Source organism: Dysidea avara, chromosome 7 (genome assembly GCF_963678975.1).
Source record: "Dysidea avara chromosome 7, odDysAvar1.4, whole genome shotgun sequence".
Lineage (NCBI taxonomy): Eukaryota > Metazoa > Porifera > Demospongiae > Dictyoceratida > Dysideidae > Dysidea > Dysidea avara.
This window is the reverse complement of record NC_089278.1, coordinates 3,619,483-3,630,868: the sequence shown is the minus strand read 5'-3', so window position 1 is coordinate 3,630,868 and position 11,386 is coordinate 3,619,483. Positions and strand designations below refer to the sequence as shown.

At 35.7% G+C, this 11,386-nt stretch overlaps 1 long non-coding RNA gene across 1 annotated transcript; it reads right to left on the bottom strand.

The window, feature by feature from the left end:
- Nucleotides 1-76: 76 nt before the first annotated feature.
- LOC136260086 (uncharacterized) lies at nucleotides 77-4,983 on the bottom strand. Its single transcript, XR_010703416.1, has 3 exons — nucleotides 4,921-4,983; nucleotides 541-656; nucleotides 77-478 (listed from the first exon to the last, which is right to left on the bottom strand). It is a non-coding gene; the product is annotated as an uncharacterized lncRNA (long non-coding RNA).
- Between the last annotated feature and the right edge of the window lie 6,403 nt (nucleotides 4,984-11,386).

Here is an 11,386-nt window from a genome sequence, read left to right as displayed (position 1 = left end):
CACAGAAACAACATTATATAGTGTTACAAAAATTTCCAAAAGTAACAAATATAAAAACTGATCAATTATTACTGACAATTATAATTCAATTGTTTGCAGTGATCATTGGAAAGTGTGCTTCAGAGTCAGACTCATTCTCTACTACTACCACCAGTCCACCACTAGAAACAACACTGCTAGGAAATACCGGTTTGATGGGTTTGTTATGTTGTTAACAACAATGTGATGGTGGGATTACTGGTGAGTACTAGCACCAAGTGTAGTAGGTCATTGGCTATCACTTTCACCATCTTACTGGCAATAACCAGCTTGGTCTGGTCTGTATCCACAGAACCGTACAAGTTCTTCAAACAATCCAGTGCTAACAAAATCAGGAAAAATAATCGGTAGACTAGCCCAAAGTAGTGCATCACATGATAGTTTGATGAATGGGTAACACTGAGGTAGATGGTGTGGAATATTACTGGTGCCAGTAATGCTGCAGGGGGTAGTATAATATAGCAACAAGTTTACTCCAACCGTGACAATATGTCAACTCACCTATATATGCATGTATCAGGGATGTTCAAATATATAGCAGTAGGCAGCAACAAGGGATATATCCACTTAGTCCAGATGCTCACATGGCAATTTGATAGTAGTTTACTGACTTGTACCTGCACATCATTACATAAGGAATATATATATCAACAGAACACCAATCATTCCTAGAATTAGAGTGATGAAACACATTGTCCAAGCAAAGGCGGCCAGCTATAGATCATGTGCCATACAACAAGCATATCTCCAATAACGTTTAAACATCCAGTTTAATAATAAAATGTTGTGGGAGCATCACTTCCCTTACTAGCATTCAAGTATTACTGAAAACCCTCAAAACCCAAAAACCTCAACTGTACATTCCCTTACTAACATTTAAATGTTATAAAACCATCTATGCCAGTCAAGCCGTACCCCCTACTAACCATTTATATCTTTGTTGGAAAAAACGTCAAGTTTCCCAACCAATTCCACAAAAGAAAAAATTTAACCATCAAGAACCCTCAAAACCCAAAAACTCTATGCCAGTCCAGCTTTACACTTCCCTTACTAACATTCAACTAATATACAACCCAAATAAACTTGGGGTATGCTATAGTGGAGACTGGCTGTGTCATGAGTATTGATTTTGATCTTTGTGATTGGGTGAAGTGGCTAGATTGTATGGTTGGTAGAGCTTGATACATGAGTGTATAGTAGTGATAACATAACATTATAATATCTAACACAACCATGTGCACCTGCACGTATACGTACTTCCTGTTTATAAATCAATCCTACAACCAGGGTGGTGTAGCAAGTGCAAGATCGAGATACTCTAATAGAGTAGTCATCCTAATAGAGCAGTCACCCTGAAAAGAATTCAAGAGATCAACTAGAAACAGGTATATAGCCTGTATAGAGATCAGCTACAAACAAATTGCCCTGTAGAGAGATCAGCTATAAGAAGTTACCTTGTAGGGAGTTCAACTACGTAGTTCAGCTAGAAGAAGTCACCTTGTAGAGAGTTCAGTTACAAAGAAACCACCATGTAGAGAGTTCAGCCACAAACAAATCACCCTGTAGAGGGATCAGCTAGAAGAAGTTAGTTACCTTGTAGAGAGTTCAGCTACAGTGGAGGGCAATTATTCTCAGTATGCAGTTAAGTTAGCTACCCTTTTCTTTTGATCTTCACCCTTTTGATCAGAAACCAGTCACTAAAAAGCCTAGAGCTGCCCTTGGCCTTACAGTGGTGGAATGCATGGGATGTATCTAAATGATCATGATGTGAGCATGGCAATTAAAGATTGCTAAAATTGACTTGTTGTGTTAGTATGAACTGAGTCAACTGCACTATCCAGTGTCTTGTTGAATAGTAGACTAGTAGATTCAATAGCCTCATTTACCAAACTACCACAAGACTTGTTCATAAACCAGCTGGCAAAGAATCAGCATTTTGACCCTATTTACATGTCAATTTTGCAAAACACATTGCTCACATCTTCAGACAACTTAGCTATTGCTTGCACGCATACAATGTTCACACTGTATTGTCCATGTACTCAGATGCTTTACTACAGTTGTCACAATTATACTCTGCCTCTATTCTAGCTTGACCCACAATCAGGGTAATGCATGGAGCAAGTGCCAAACAATGACATAGAAGTCATAACATAATGTACACACTAACTTTAGTCAAGTACAGCAGACAAACAGGTGTGTTAACCAATAGAAATGACAGTTATAACTTGATGATTGTTGTTTCATTCAGGAATCATTTTTCAATACGATTTTTGTGTTGAATTGTAGCTGTACTATATATCTAATCCAAAACAGCCAAGCTGTAAAAAAAAAGTGTGGCCTTCAAAAAGGCTATGGTGAAAAAAGATGTGAAATCCAAGGTGGCGGCCAAGAAATGGCTGTGATGGTAGGTTAATAGTAAAAATTTTAACAACGACAATTCAGGTGAATTTTGGTGCCGCTTGGTCTTGGAACAAAATTCACCTGAATTGTCGTTATTAAAATTTTTACCATTAACCTACCATCACAGCCATTCCTTGGCCGCCACCTTGGATTTCACATCTTTACCATAGCCTTTTTGAGGGTCGCACTCTTTTTTTATAGCTTGGCTGTTTTGAATTAGATTTCATTTCTTTCTGTATTTGTATACCCCAAAGCCAGCCTATGGCCGGCTTTGGGGCTTCTTTTTTTTTACCACAGGAAGAAGAAAAGATGAAGCAGATGTCAAATACTTTAAATATTTCTGATTTTATCAGTACATGTACAGATTATATATATATATATATAATACATATATGTATTACAGAACTCTCTATACATGATGGTTTCTTTGTAACTGAACACTCTACAAGGTGACTTCTTCTAGCTGACTCTCTATACAGGGTGATTTGTTTGTAGCTGAACTCTCCACAAGGTAACTTCTTCTAGCTGATCTCTCTACAGGGTGATTTGTTTGTAGCTGAACTCTCTATAGGTGATTTTTTTATAGCTGAACTCTCTACATGATGGTTTCTTTGTAGCTGAACTCTCTACAAGGTAACTTCTTCTAGCTGATGTCTCTATAGGGTCACTAGTTTGTAGCTGAACTCTCTACATGGTGGTTTCTTTGTAACTGAACTCTCTACAAGGTGACTTCTTCTAGCTGATCTTTCTACAGCATGATTTGTTTGTAGCTGAACTCTTTACAAGTGATTTGTTTGCAGTTGAACTCTCTACATGATGAATTATACTAATATCAATATAAAAATCCTTAATTATACCTACATAGCTTGCTACACTGCTGCTCTGAACACTGCGACTGCCTATTAGAGTGATTGACTGCTCTATTACTGGCTTGATCTGAATGTGACTGGCTTCCAGAAACCTCAGAAACCCCTCTAGAGCTGCCCCAGAAGGCCATAGCCAGATTATTATCAGATATATATAGGTTCTTTGGATAAAAAAAGTAGGTCTTTGTGTGGTCAGGATTATACTTATGTGCGTGAAGCATGTTGATGCCCCCTGAGGAAAATAAATGCTAAAAGCTACATTTCAGTCACTAAAAATAACTGCTTATACTGAAATAGTCAACCTTTTTTTAAAATGAGGGTTCCCCTACCTTTGGGCTTGTAATGTCAATTCACCTGTATAAGCACATGCAATCTACATTGTTTCCAGAAGAGGCAACCATATGCATGCATATCACCTAGTCATGTCATACTCCCCTATTGTGCCTGCTATTTGACTTAGGCTATACAAACCGATTGCATATAGATTTAGTTTGCTTCTGTAAGTCTTCTCAGTCAACTACTTCATTCCTTGTACCAATTTGCACGGATGAGGATAATTACACCAGTATACAGAACAATTTAATTTCCTCCTATACAGTACTCATCACCACTGAATGCAAACTGCATGACCTAAACATTTGGAAAGTTTTCCTTATAATTTGACCTATGCCAAGAACTGTATGTACTGTAAAAAAATCGGCATGGCCTAGTTGCCAGAAGAATTAGGAGTTTAATTTATTACAACAGAGAAAGTTTCCTGACTTCATAACGGCCAGGCTATGAAATAATTAGGTCACAGGCAGTCTTCAATGAGTGGCCAGGATGAAAACTAGGGTTGTGAATACTGTCATTATTTATATCATAATTATATTGTAGCCATATTTAGCCACTACCTTTGACTTTTTTTTGTAAAGCCAGTTTTATATGGCCCGGTCCTGCACTTAGATTATTTTGTTTTGTAGCTTGTATTTCCTTTATATGTGCTGAATGCTTTTATATTATGATCTCAAACATATGCTTGTTGTTACACATGTTGTGGTTTATATGTTACAACTCTGCAGCTGGAGCTGTTATTGATTTATTTGCAAACATGATCTATGGCAGATCAGAAGAATTACATGCTAAATTTTATAGATACAGCATAGATAATAGACATCCCTACCTGGATTGGAAACACACGTATAGTGCCCATACAAAACTACCAGACTATCCACGTTTTGCACCTGAAGTTTTGAAACACATTTTTTCATTCAAAAATTCTACTTTATTGTCTGGATACAGCTCGGTTGATTTAACTAGTAAGTTAAGTTGTTTCTTGGGTGGCGATTGGCTTACTACTGGTATAGGCACTTTCCATACAAAAAGCATTTGAACATATTTGTGAAAATGGCGGGGTTAACAAATCTAGTTTAAGGCTGATGCTTATTTGTTACTAGTGCTACGTGTACTGGTATGTGTTTCATGGTATATTCGCTGCAGTTTAGTCGAGTTCATGAATCCTGCCTCTCATATCAACCTTTCGCGCTTGTCAAACTTCTAGCTAATACACATCAGTACACCCATTATGAATAGGCCAAACCTTATATTCCATAGCAGTACACCTACTACTCACCAGTAAGCAAAACATGTACTTATAAAATCTACTCCTGGTACTGTGTACAGTATAAGGGGCGCGAAGCACGGATAGATTAGGTGGCGCTTAGAAGTTTCTGATCCAGTATGGGGTGTCTATTATCTATGGATACAATAAAAGTTTCTTTGGTGCCATAGCAATAGTTACTAGGCAACTGTTGCTAAGTGTGATTAACCTTTACAGTAATTTTTTTTTTTGAATTTCTGTTAGTTGTTATAGTTGTCGGATTAATCAGCATGAAGCATGGTAGGTAATTACAAAATTTTTTTGTGCAATTAGCAAATAATTGTACTCATAACAGCCAAAATTGCACATGACTTCACCTCACACAATTTTGACTATTACTTGTGACTACTTAGCAACCACATTGTTGTTATACAATAGGCATGGGCAACATCAGTTGTCACTTCATACCATCAGATTAACAGTGCAATTGCAATAACAATCCATGTGATTTCTTGCACTACCTACTATTAGAATGAAATACTCAGTTATCCAACCTCATTTATGCAAAATTTGAAATGACTGTTCTATTAGAGTATTTTTTAGTACAGGTGTATGTTCTATTAAAGTATTTCAACAGAGCTTTGTATATATCTGAACACTTTTAACATTACCTGAGAACAAAGGGGTTACTGTACTGTGTGATTATTAACCTAAGCTTATTATTTAAGCAACTCTGTAGATATCACAACTATTACTGTATATGTTAATTTTATTATGTGAATGATCATCATGTCTGTGCTTGATTTATACCAAAGTCACTAGCTACTTTCCGAACTTTGCCTTTGGATCAAAAATTAAGAGTGCCATATTTTAAGGTCATTATAAATAACATGTTTGCATTTTATGACAGAGTTTGATAATTTTGTGTGCAAAAGAAACAGAAATAATGTGCAAATTTCAATGGCTCACTTCAATGGTTGGGAGACAATTCTGCCACATAGGCAACTATGTCTCCTGGCTAATTTGACAGAGTCTAGCTACCCCATATGATTTCATGAACATTTGTTTGTTTCTTTGATTTCTGGTTAATTATTTTTATACAATTTCTTCCTTGTTTATGTTTCCTTTTTTGTTTGTTTGTTTGTTTGTTTACTAATTGTCTTGCTTTGTTTTTTATGTGTGTGTGTGTGTTTGTGTATTGTACTATGTGTATGTAATTGTTGTTGTTGCTATGGTATGTTGTATATGTAACACTCCAGCATGGAAGAACGGCTAGTATGAATGCTGTGAGCATAGCTAATTAACAATCAATCAATCAATCTCAAGAATGTCCATAGGCAATTTCCCTCAAACTGCATGTGGACTACAAATTTCACTGCAAAAATGTTTCTATTTGGAGAAGCACAAAGTTACATATGCATGAAAGTTCATATGCATATATAAACAAATTCACTACTCTGAACAGAAACTTCAGAACAGAATTAGTGGATGAGTAGTACTGCACGTACAATTAAAAACTCCACTTTATGGAAACCCACCTATAGCTAGCCTTCCCAGGACCTAGCAAATAGCCAATCAAAAGTATTGAAATGGAATTTAATACACTGTTGCTATTATTCCAACAGTCATAAGAATAATAAAGAAAATATAGACAAAAAGGTGCTGCAAAAATGACGATATACAAACCAATTTTCTACCTGGTAGGTTTCTGGAAAGTAAATGACTATATTCTTCACTTTTCACAATCTTAATAATCATCCTTAACTCGTCAGTAAAGTTTTTATCAGATGCGTATGCATGAAACTTCATTTCAATGGGTTAAAGCACCTGTTTTCTGTTGTTATATTGTTACACAATAGCTAAATCAAAAATAGTTTTTCTAGCAGCTTAAAATTAATTTTAATTCAACACTACAATTAATAACAATGAGAATTCTATCTTTTTTTGTAACACTAGGAAAATTATAACACTGGAAAAGATTTTAGCAATGCACTTTTGACTTCATTTACAACAGAATACCACTGAGGTCATAAAAAAGATCATATGGAATAGCTGCTTAAGTACAAATAAACTTTTATATGCAAAACTGAGCTTTAAAAGCTGCACAAGACCTGTAACAGTCCATAGCAGTTAATTCAAAACAGAGTTAAAGACTTTCTGAGTAATTTATTTCAGTAACATTAATTAGTTACCTTACAATAATATATATATATATATATATAACAGAATACTCCATGCTGGACACAAAACACTACATCATCACTTTATTGTTGACAATTAGACACCTGCCTAGCAAAATGTTCTAAACTCTATGTGCCTTCAAAATCCAGATACATTATTATGATGCGACATAATCTTAAAACTCAAAGTAGCTACATATGGACAGTAGCTCTCACGTGTTACATGCGAGGAACACATGCATTTCATTTCGGTATAGTTATCTCATATAGTTGTCTATCTTGTGCATTGCATTTCATGACAAAAAATAGCTTCTCATGTCACTAAAATCTATATGTAAAAATACAAAACCAAACTTATAAGCTATAAAACATTCCACATTTACAATTTGCACAGAGGAGTATGCCACTCTTACGTATGCATATATCATTTTAGCCTCAGATGTCACTTCGTAGGTTGAGGTCTCGGAACGTGTGCAAATATGCACCTGCAGTTAAAGAATGTGAAGCAGGATAGTTATTATACGAGCAAAATTAACCTTAACACTGAAGTAATGAGTGCTACTTAGTAGTTATTAGAGCTACAAACTAATTCTTACGTAACAGCAACAAAATTAATAACAATAGTACACAATAATAATACAACATTATGGTTTGACTTACTGTTAACAATATTAATGACTATAACTTTATATTTTTGGAACTCTACAACACAATATATAACTGAAACTCTAATGGAAATTCCTTACAATTACAACACCACCGTACTTGATTAGAATTGGTGTGTGCATACATTATAATTATTATGACATTTTATACCACTGCTCCCATGCATGCAATACCTGGGTCAAACTAGAAAAGATGATTCTGATCAGGCAAAGTGTAACTGTAGGGAAGCATCTGAGTACACAATACAGTGTGACACTTTATGTCATTATGCATAAGTTGCTTGAAGATGTGTTTTGCAAAATTGACTTTACGAAACTACCACAGGACTAGCTGATGTAGCTCATAACTAGTTCATCACAGCTGGAAAAGAACCAGTGAATACTTAATTATGATCCTGCAGAAATGAGGTTATTGAATCTACTAATCTACTATTCACAAAGGCACTGGATAGTGCCATGGCCTAGTTGACTCAGTTCATTAAAGTTTTCCATTTTTAGCCACTACCTCTTTTTGTAATAAAGCCAGTTTTTATATGGCCTGGCCTTGCATAGCAAAATGTTTTATTTTTTTGTAGCTTGTATTTCTTTTATATATAATTGTGCTGAATGCTTTTATTCGATGCAATTGTTCTATCAGAATATCTCAAATGTGTGCTTGTTGGTACACACGTTCTGGTTTGTGTTACAACTCTGGAGCTGTTATTAGTAGGAAATCGCACACATTTTAGTGCAATTAGGGAATAATTGTACTAATAGCAGCCAAAATTGCACATGGCTTCACCTCGTACAATTTTGACTGTTACTTGTATAATTATTGTGTTTGATTACCTATACAAACAATAATATTAGTATGTAATTTGTCTGATCTACCATTTGCAAATAAATCAATAACATAGTGACCACCCTTCATCCGACAACGATGGCAACTGTCACAAAATAACCACTGCAAAAGGCTAATCACACTTAGCAATACTTGCATAGCAACCGTTGTTATGGACTTTTACCTTAGCAATGGTTACCTAGCAACCACATTGTTGTTATGCAATAGGGCATTTATTACTCTGGTAACATCAGTTACCAACAGAGTCACTCCATACTATTGGATTGACAGTGCATTACAAAAACAAGCCATGTGATCTGTAAGTATGACAAACTAAGTCACCATGTGATTATCAATCAATAATCAATGTAAGCTTATATTTAAGCATCCCTGTAGATATCACAACTATTACTGTATGTATTTTTTATGTGAATTATCCCTGTGTCTGTGCTTGATTTACACCAAAGTTTGTATATACCAAATTTTGCCTTTTGGGTCAAAATTTTAGAGTGAAGTCATTTGCATTTTATGACAGAGTTTGTGAGCAAAAGAAACAGAAAAAAATGTGCAAACCTCAATGACTCAGAGAATGCCATAGGTAATTTCACTCAAACTGTACGTATGTGGACTACTGAAGCTGGAGGGAATTCCACTGTAAAAAATGGAGAAGCATGGAGCTACATTAATTAGCTAGCATGATGCTTACGTCATTAATATTCCTGCTATAATAATAGCTACACAGCACATAATATATTGTATCAATAAACACGCAGATGCTATCACATTAATATAGCTGTACATGTTAATTCACATCAAAGCAGCACATACCTTACATGTATATATATATATAAACCGATTACTTTTACAAAAAAGTTATAAAAAATATAAAAAGAACAATCATCGAGTTATAACTGGTCTGTGAATAAAATACTTTATATAAATCATTTCATTGTCAGTGCACAGGATAGGAGGTTGCAGCTCAAATATTTCGTCCATAGGTTGAATAACTGGTCTGTGAATAAAATATATTAAACAAATTAATTCATTGTTGGTACACTGGATAGGAGGTTGTAGCTCAAATATTTCATCCATAGGTTGACTATCAATATCAGTGGAAGTTGAATGGTTTTGATCAACGTCAGTTAGATACATATTTATTGCTATCATTAAAACAAAAACTAGAATGGCAAGGTAGCAGGTTGTTGTATGATACATCAACATTGATAATACCAACACCTTGATGTTAGCAACAATCAGCTTAATGACATCATGTACAGCATATCTGATAATGTTCATCCACACAGAGCAAAGGCCAGTAACTACAACTTGAAAGTTGTTCCCATCAACATCATCATTTGCATGCATCCTTTGATATACTATTCTTCTAATATTTCTCCAAACCTTTTTCGCATAGATAGTTGTCCCTCAGTGTCATGTGAAGACCTGGTCTAATTCTGTCAGGTAGTTGTCTCTTCAACCAGTGGTAGGTAAAATAGGTGAGGTCAGGATAGCAGTAAATCATCATCCAGGCAGTACAGCAAAAACGATATATAGAGAATGACCAGCACATGTACTAGAGAGTGATGGGAAGAGTAGTATACACAGAGGTAGATGAAATGGATGAACAGCCAGATACGAGCAATTAACAGTGTGACGTCGTCTGAAGCCAATGTTGGGAATCCCTTGTTGCAGTACAGTGGTACTATGATGGCTTGAATTGGAACACACAAACCTGTGATCATTATGTATGTAACTCACCTAGCACTAGGCAGAGTGTGCCATTGCACTGATCATGACCAGTAGCAGAGGGATTGTTACTCAGTAGTACCCTGACTCTAACACAGAGGTCTGTACATCAACACACATCTGCCACATTGAGCACACACACACACACACACACACACACACACACACACACACACACACACACTAGGTCATAGCAATGATTGCAACCAGACGTGGTTTAGAAATATTCTCCAACTTTAGGTGACTCCATGGAACTTGAAAGATGATTTCTATATCAACCGAATAATTTTCCAATAATACACACTAGGGCTTCCACCTCCGTGTAATCTCGTGCTCTTTCCCTCACTTAGCAGCTGCATGTCACTGTAGTCTGGTGGATTTATGATGTATGTAGCTACTATGCATGTTATTTCTAATGTCACTTGTTCCATTAGAGAATTTCTAATGTACATGACCTATCTTTACAGAGGGTGTTTTTCTGAACCAGCCCAACTGCTAAGTACCTATGGTGTCGGTATTAATTAACAACTAGCTAGTAGCTGATGGCTACATCAATCAATGTAGCAAATCTATTGTAGACTACTAATGACATAATCAAATTCAAGTGATAGATAGAATACCGTAGGTACTGTGAATCAGTATACTGTAGTGTGCTTTGTTTTGCATAGTTTGTTGTTCTCCCTTTTCCTGGTCTGGAAATATTCTTTCCCCAATGGATATGAAAAACCCTGAAGACCAACACCAGAGGTCCTGGGTTCAATCCTCCAAAGTGTCACAGTTACACATTTTTGTTCAGTCATCATTTCCAACAATGATTCCTTTCATATGTGGATATTTACATGAATGCTCTATTAGAGTATACTTGATTGCTCTATTATATAGAACATTCTCATGTCCCCTCTGTAAATCCTTTCCTAAGGGATAAATGTTACTATAAAAGTTGCACTGTACTGCAGCTGTTAATCATGTACATACTCACTTTTGTTTTGTGCTGCCAAACTAAATGTTCCTTCTGTAAACTTACAGAAGTGGTCTAAATTGTAAAGAAACGACTCCCTATATGCCCATTGATCCATGCTCTAAAACAG